This window comes from Sus scrofa, chromosome 1, assembly GCF_054392235.1.
Source record: "Sus scrofa isolate SSC_HxYL_T2T_F1_AM1 chromosome 1, Sscrofa_HxYL_maternal_Yorkshire_Landrace_v2.0, whole genome shotgun sequence".
Lineage (NCBI taxonomy): Eukaryota > Metazoa > Chordata > Mammalia > Artiodactyla > Suidae > Sus > Sus scrofa.
Window position 1 is genome coordinate 99,456,951 of NC_139383.1, and position 7,350 is coordinate 99,464,300.

Below are 7,350 nucleotides of genomic sequence, written 5' to 3' on the forward strand. Positions count from 1 at the left end.
TTAATATGTCAGTTCCACTGTTGACAAACGAGTTTAATAAGCCTTTTGTAAACTTAGAGTCATGAAAGAAAATTTTCTATGTCTGTAACGTTCCAGAAAAAAGAAAAAAAATCACCTTAACTGGAAATACATTCAGGAACACACATTTCTTTTTTCCCTTGAGACCATGATAAAAGCATTAGTTGGGGATGGATGGAGATGGCTTCTTAATATAAGGAGCATAACTACAGTTTTCCTTATGTGATAGCAAGGAGAGAAGAAGTTAAAACTGCAGAAATAGCAGATCTCAGTCTTCAAGACTTAATAAAAGGGATTCTGACAACATGCTGCAGAGTTATCTCTTTTTTCAGGGTATTTGTAATCCACATGTAGAGTTTCTCTGGTAACTTGGATCTAGAAGGACACTAACGGGTGAGTTGATTACTTGTGGACATGTAAGTAATTAACTTGAACTAAATAAGTACAGTCTTGGGAGGAAACAAATTCAGTGCAGCTTTAGGATATAAAGTTTACCTAAGTTTTTCCTAAGCTTTCAGCCTAAAAACCCTCAGGAACGATGTGGTGATATAAATATAGAGTCTATAAAAACTCGATGTGACTAGTTTTGGGAAACACAGTACTCTTCCTGTCTTCAAGCATTTTTCTATGGGGTAACCTCCCATCATTTATTTCATTGGGTGGGGTGTTATGTAACTGCAGTTACTAGTATTATGTGAATTTTGTACTTTTACGTATATTTGGGGGAAATTACAAAGTGAAACTCATCAGTAGCACGTAAGTGAGAAACTTGAAAGGAAATTGTTTAAACAATTACAAAATGACCATAATTTCAATGAAGAGAGGACAGAAAAAAAAATGCTATGAACGAAGAATAGATTCAAAGTAAGTACAGAGGAAAAGCATGTGAGTAAATTTTTTTCTTCTCCCTTGCTGTGAGCCTCCACAGATATGTGGTATGTGTTGAAAATATATTTTAACTAGTGGCTTAAGAATAAGCACTAATTAACAGATGATTTTATTTTATTTTTTATTGCTCCAGAAAATAAGGTTTATTTTGAAATAACACACTGTAAACTACTTGTAGCAATGTTGAAGAACAGCTGATTTTAAAATAGGCTGTATCAGTCATCCTGTAATGGTGCAGCAGAAACAAATCCAACTAGGAACCATGAGATTGCAGGTTTGATCCCTGGCTTCACTCAGTGGGTTAAGGACCAGGCATTGCTGTGAGCTGTGGTGTAGGTCACAAACACAGCTTGGATCCTATTGCTGTGGTTGTAGCCTAGGCCAGCAACTGTAGCTCTGATTGTACCCCTAGCCTGGGAATCACCATATGCCACAAGGGGAAGCCCTAAAAAGGAAAAAATAAAAATAAAATAAAATAGGCTTTATTGTCAATTGTATAGTCTAAGACATTTTTAGTTTAAGGAAACACTAAATTCAAGGAGGATCTGGTTGTCCACTGAGAGTGGGATGACATATTCTAGAAAACAAGATGAAAGTCAGAAAAATACTGCCTATTTTATTGGGTGAATGTATATAAAAAAGGGACACACTCATATAGCTCCAGGGAGATGGCCAGTGTTGACCAAGATTATGGTAATTTTAATTCTGAAGTAGACTTAAAGCTGGAAAGGTTTTTAGAGCAATGAGGCAATTCCCTCATTTCACAGATATGAAACTTATGAGCCAAGAATGTAAATTTATAGACATAAGAAGTGGCAATGTTAGGGCATGTCCCCCAATATTTTTATCTACCTACTTTTTTTACATGGCCAAGAACCAAGATGCCATGGTAGTATTCATGCTTGAGAGAAGCATGAACCTATTCCTACAAAAGTGTGTGAGCTCTACTTGTGTTACATTGTAGAGCTGGCTTATTAATGATAGGATTCTAAACTGACTGGATTTATGAATTTTCATATATGCTTTAGCTTAGCTTATAGTTCTGTGTTTCCATTTTCACATCTTCCATTTGAATTTGAGGGGCTAAAATTGGACAGTGGCTATTTGAGGAAGTATCTTGGTTTTGTCTGGAAGATCGAGAAATGTGTGCAAACTTTAGAGTTGGGTGAGGTAGGGTTAATGTTAAATTTATCTTGTTGCTTTGGTTTTTTACTTTTGAGAAATTATAAATGCAGGCAGTGGGGTAATAAAACTTATATTATAAACCTGTTTTTCTATACACTAGTTGTGTTACTATATAAAAATTCTTTTGCTTCTTTAAATTAATTTAAGCTATTTTTCTTTGTGTACATTCATTTTAATACAATAGTACTGTCATGTTCGCACTGTTAGTCTCTTCAAAAGCTTCCTCATCTGTGATGAAAGTTGTCTCAAAACCAATCTGAATTCTATAAAGCAGGAAATATTTTCCTAGATTTCCTAACTGGAAAACTTTTTTGAAAGAAACTGACTGATTTGCAAAGATTATCTCTGAAGTTACAAGCTGAATTTAAACCTGTAACCAGGGGTTGTCCTGAAATTATAATGAATGACTGAATTGTACTCATAATTTTTAAAGACATTAAAATATGTAACAGTTAATCATGGTAATTCTATGTCTGTGAAGAAGCTGAATCAAGGAGAATTGCCAGGTAGGAAATTAAGTATAGCTAAGATATGGAGTTTCCATTGTGGCACAGCAGAAACGAATCTGGCTAGGAACCATGAGGTTGTGGGTTGTATCCCTGGCCTCACTCAGGGGGTTCAGGATCCCACGTAGTGGGGAGCTGTGGTGTAGGTCACAGACTTGCTGTAGCTGTGGCTGTGGCTGTGGCTGGCAACTGTACCTCCAATTGGACCCTTAGCATGGGAACCTCCATATGCCTTGGGCATGGCCCTAAAAGAAAAAAAAAAGGAAAAAAGGAAAAAAAAATTATGGCTAAGATTCAAGTAGTATTTTTAGTAAACTCTTAATAAAAGTAGATTGATGAACTGGATTTGCTTGAGGACATTCCCAGCTTTCTTGACTTGGAGATTTAAAATTATGTAAGAAAATTAATATACCTAAGGGAGGGGTAAGGAACATATTTCAGATACATGCAATGAATAACTCAAGCCAGTAGTATATTCAGGTTTATTATTTTATTCAAATTCAAGCAAATAGCCTTTTTTACATATTGGCTAATATTAACTACCATCTGATTTGGGGAATCATCAGAAGCTATTTCTCAATAATTTGTTCTTAAATTAATTCAGGTTCTTAAAGTTTCATCTCCATTACAGTGTGATTATTTGTGATATGTGTAGCAATGTTACTTTAATCAGTAATAGGGAGAATTGAAGAGGATATTTATATAGGGATTGATTAAGAAGCCAGGTGTGAGGTTAGGGCTTAAAAATATACTATGAAAGTGCAGAGATTGTGAAGATATCTCTTAACGATCAATCCTAATTTTTTAAACATAAAATTATAAGTATTTGATGAAACATTGTTAGTCAATCAGTGCCATCTTTTCAGCAGCATCTAAAACTGTTGTTGGTTAATCAAAATAATTTATGTCATCTAAGGCCGATGTTGATCATGATTTGCTGGAAGATTTAAAGGAAATCAATTAGCATATGTTTACACAGAGTCTTGGCAGAGAGCATTTAAATGAATACTCAATTTTTTATTCTTTGAGACAATTTAAAGAGGTGTATTAAACTCAGTTAGCATCTTGAATATCATTCCTCTTCTCAATAAAAATTTCTAAATATAGGCTCATGAATTATAACATTTCAGGTGATATATATATATATATATATATATATATATATATATATATTCTGTCTATCCTGGACCATGGAAAAAAGCAATAATGTTACTGTATTTATTCTCTTGGGACTTTCCAAAAACAAGGACATTGAGATCCTTTGCTTTGTCTTATTTTTACTTTGGTACATTGCCATTTGGGTAGGCAATGTATCATTATGCTCATAATGATTTCTGTCATATGCAGTCAGCTAATTGAGCAACGTTATGTACTTTTTCCTTAATTACCTTTCTCTCTCTTACCTTTGCTACACCTCCACTGTACCACCCAAACTGATAACTGACTTACTGGCAGAAAGGAAGACCATTTCCTACAGCAACTGCATGACACAGCTCTTTTCCACTCATCTCTTTGGAGGCATGGAGATCTTCATCCTGATAGGCATGGCCTATGACTGCTACGTGGCCATCTGCAAGCCCCTGCATTACACAAGCATCATGAGAAGACACAGGTGTAACACAATCATCATAGCCTGTTGTACTGGAGGGTTTGTACACTCTGGCAGTCAGTTTCTTCTCAACATCTTCTTACTGTTCTGTGGGCCCAATGAGATTGATCACTACCTTTGTGACATTTACCCTTTGCTGATAGGCCTGCTCTCATACCCACTTAGTAGGTCTCCTAGTCATTGCTAATTCAGGCCTAATTGTCTTGGTGATCTTTGTTGTCTTGATGTTGTCTTATTTTTTTATACTGTACAGCATCAGGGCATATTCTCTGGAGAGCCGCAGCAAAGCTCTTTCTGCTTGCAGTTCTCATATCACAGTTGTAGTCCTGTTTTTTGCACCTGCATTATTCATTTACATTAGACCAGCCACAACTTTCCCAGAAGATAAAATGTTTGCTCTTTTTTTTATACCATCATCGCCCTATGTTCAACCCTCTGATATACACACTGAGAAACATGGAGATGAAGAATGCCTTGAGCAAAATTTGGTGTCATCATACACTCCTGGAAGGAATGTAAATTTTCAGAAGCTTTTCTGTGTTTTATGCCATTGTTCTCTGAGTCTTCAATAATAAATAAGATCTATTCTCATCACCCTCTGGACTTATTGCTCTGAGAGAGAAGTAGGCAAGCCAGAAGTTTATCCTCTCTGTTGTTTTATGCTTCTGCACTGGCACTTCATCAGCAAATTGAGCATTATTCTTATTCTTAACTTTTTCCATCTGACTTATTCACTAATAATTGTGTTCCTATGATACGAAATAACCTGATGATGTTCTAAAAATTAAAAAAAGCTATATCACCTTTTGGCATTAACTTGAAAAAAGTGAAATAGATCATGTGCTTTTCATACCTTAAAATGCTCAGAAGCTGAATTAAATATTACCTTCAATTGTTAAACTTTTACTCAATTATAAATACAGAAAATTTCATGTAGCATATAGGCACCGCTTATGAACTATCACAAACTGAGCAGTATCATGCAGTCAGCAACTAGATTGAGTCAGAAATTCCAGTATTCCAGAACACCCCCTTGTGCCCCATTAAAATTACTATCTCCTAAAGATAATCACTGTCTTCATCTCTAAAATTGATTAATTATACCTATTTTATAATAGAGATTATACTTTTGTTTTTGCCATTATGTTTGTAAGACTCATTTCTCATGTTTTAATATTTCTGATTGATTTTATTGATTGATAGTATCTCATATGAATATTTGACAATTAATTTATCCATCTTCTTATTGACAGGTATTTGGGTCATTTACCATTCAGAATTATTATGAGTAGTACTGCTTTGAACATTTTGTAACATGTCTTTTTGTGAAGATATGCCTTCTTTTGTTTCTTTTTAACATGCTTTCTATTGAGATTAAGACAAAATTTTGACATAGTGGTTGTGTTCTTGTGTTCATAACTTCTACTATATTACTGACATAAATAAAACATTAAATAAAAATTATTGTCAACAGAAAAACTCTAGAATGGATGGAATAAAAAGCTTAGAAATATGTGAAACTTATAACACTTTTAGAATTCATCCATGGGGTCTGGTTTATGTTAATAAAATGCAAAACAACCTGTTAGTCACAAGTTGGAAAAAGAGAAAGCTTTTGGAATATATAATTTATACAAGGGAGCTCAGGAAAACTCTCACGAATAGAGCAGTAGATAATGTTAACAAGATTTACATATCAATATTCACCACTTGGAAATTTTAATATGTAGGATATTTACTGGAGCATATGAAGTTGATTGTCATGGTAAGTAAATCTGGTAAAAATATTTATTTAGTTCCTGAGGAAAAAATGTGTTTTAGTCTTCCTCCAAATAAAGGCAGTGGTTCCAGACAAAGAAAGTGTATTCTGAGTATATGCTAATGCTGGAGTGCCATGCACACAAATACACACATATGCGCAAAAAAACACTTCAGAAAAAACAAATTTACAGAGACTTCTATTTCTGGCATAATTGGATTAAATTCTTTTGAATTGAAAATCAAAAATGAAAGAGAAAATACTTAATTTTTGTCCCAAAGTATATGATTATGTTACTGAAAGTGGCAACCAGCTGCTTTCCACTCTAAAGCCAATAAAGAGGAAAGGAAAATTTGCTTTTGTTTGGAGGCTGGCAACCAGGGCAGTGGGGTAGGGATTGTGGGTTCCTGTCCAAAGGCCAGCTACTCCCACTGACAATCAGTGGGCAAGTGATTTTAAAGGGAAGTTTCAGGGATGTATAGGCAGAGGGATTGTACTACATGCAGAAACAGGACAGCTAAGCTGTGACAGTCATCTTGAAATTGGTCATACAGTGGTCTGATGAGTGTCATCTTGATTGTTTTAAGTACAGTTAGTCTTCAGTTTCAGGACTGATTTGTTCCAATTTCTTTGAGTTCAGTTCTCAGAACTGTGGCAGCTTATGTCATAGCTATGATCATGTAGTTAAATGTCTTCTACCTGGTAGAAGTGGAAGTCTCCACAAAACAGCTTACAGAATATGGCTCAGAATATTATCTATAGGCTCTTGAGGAGGAAATAAAGGTCCTTGACTTTGCTTAATGAATAAACCATTATTGTTGTGTCCTATTTGACTGCTTCCCTTTGCTTCTGCATTTTCTCACTTCTCTGATTAAAATTATTCTTTGGCTAAAGCTTTTCTACAAACAAAAGGCAGGCAGAGGACATGGTGGCCTCCTCCATAGGGTCCTGCTCTGTTTCCATCACATAACAAAACAAACAAAGACAAAAAAATGTGAATATAGGAGAAAATTATATTGAAGATAGATACCTGAATAATATGTAATACAAAGGCTGCCTTTACGTAGTCATCAGACACAAATATAAATATATTTATAAAAATAAATAATTCAAAAACATGATATGGGAACATGAATCTCAACATTGTCCAGGGTGTTAAATGAAATAATGATAATAATAATAAAATAAAGAGAATATTTTAATTTGAAACTTGATGGATAAAACAGAGTACCTACAATTAAGAAAGAGTCAGTAAATGGAATGTTAGATATTAACAAATTTCCAGAGCACAGAATTAGACAAAGAGATGGAAAATATTAAAAAATATATTAATAGACATTATCAATGAAGTAGAAGGAAGGAACATGTGTATCCAACTCCAGGGT

At 34.5% G+C, this 7,350-nt stretch overlaps 1 pseudogene; it reads left to right on the forward strand.

Moving 5' to 3' along the window:
- The first annotated feature begins 3,787 nt into the window (after window positions 1-3,787).
- On the forward strand, window positions 3,788-4,725 carry LOC110258876 (olfactory receptor 4P4-like; annotated as a pseudogene).
- The last annotated feature ends 2,625 nt before the right edge of the window (window positions 4,726-7,350 follow it).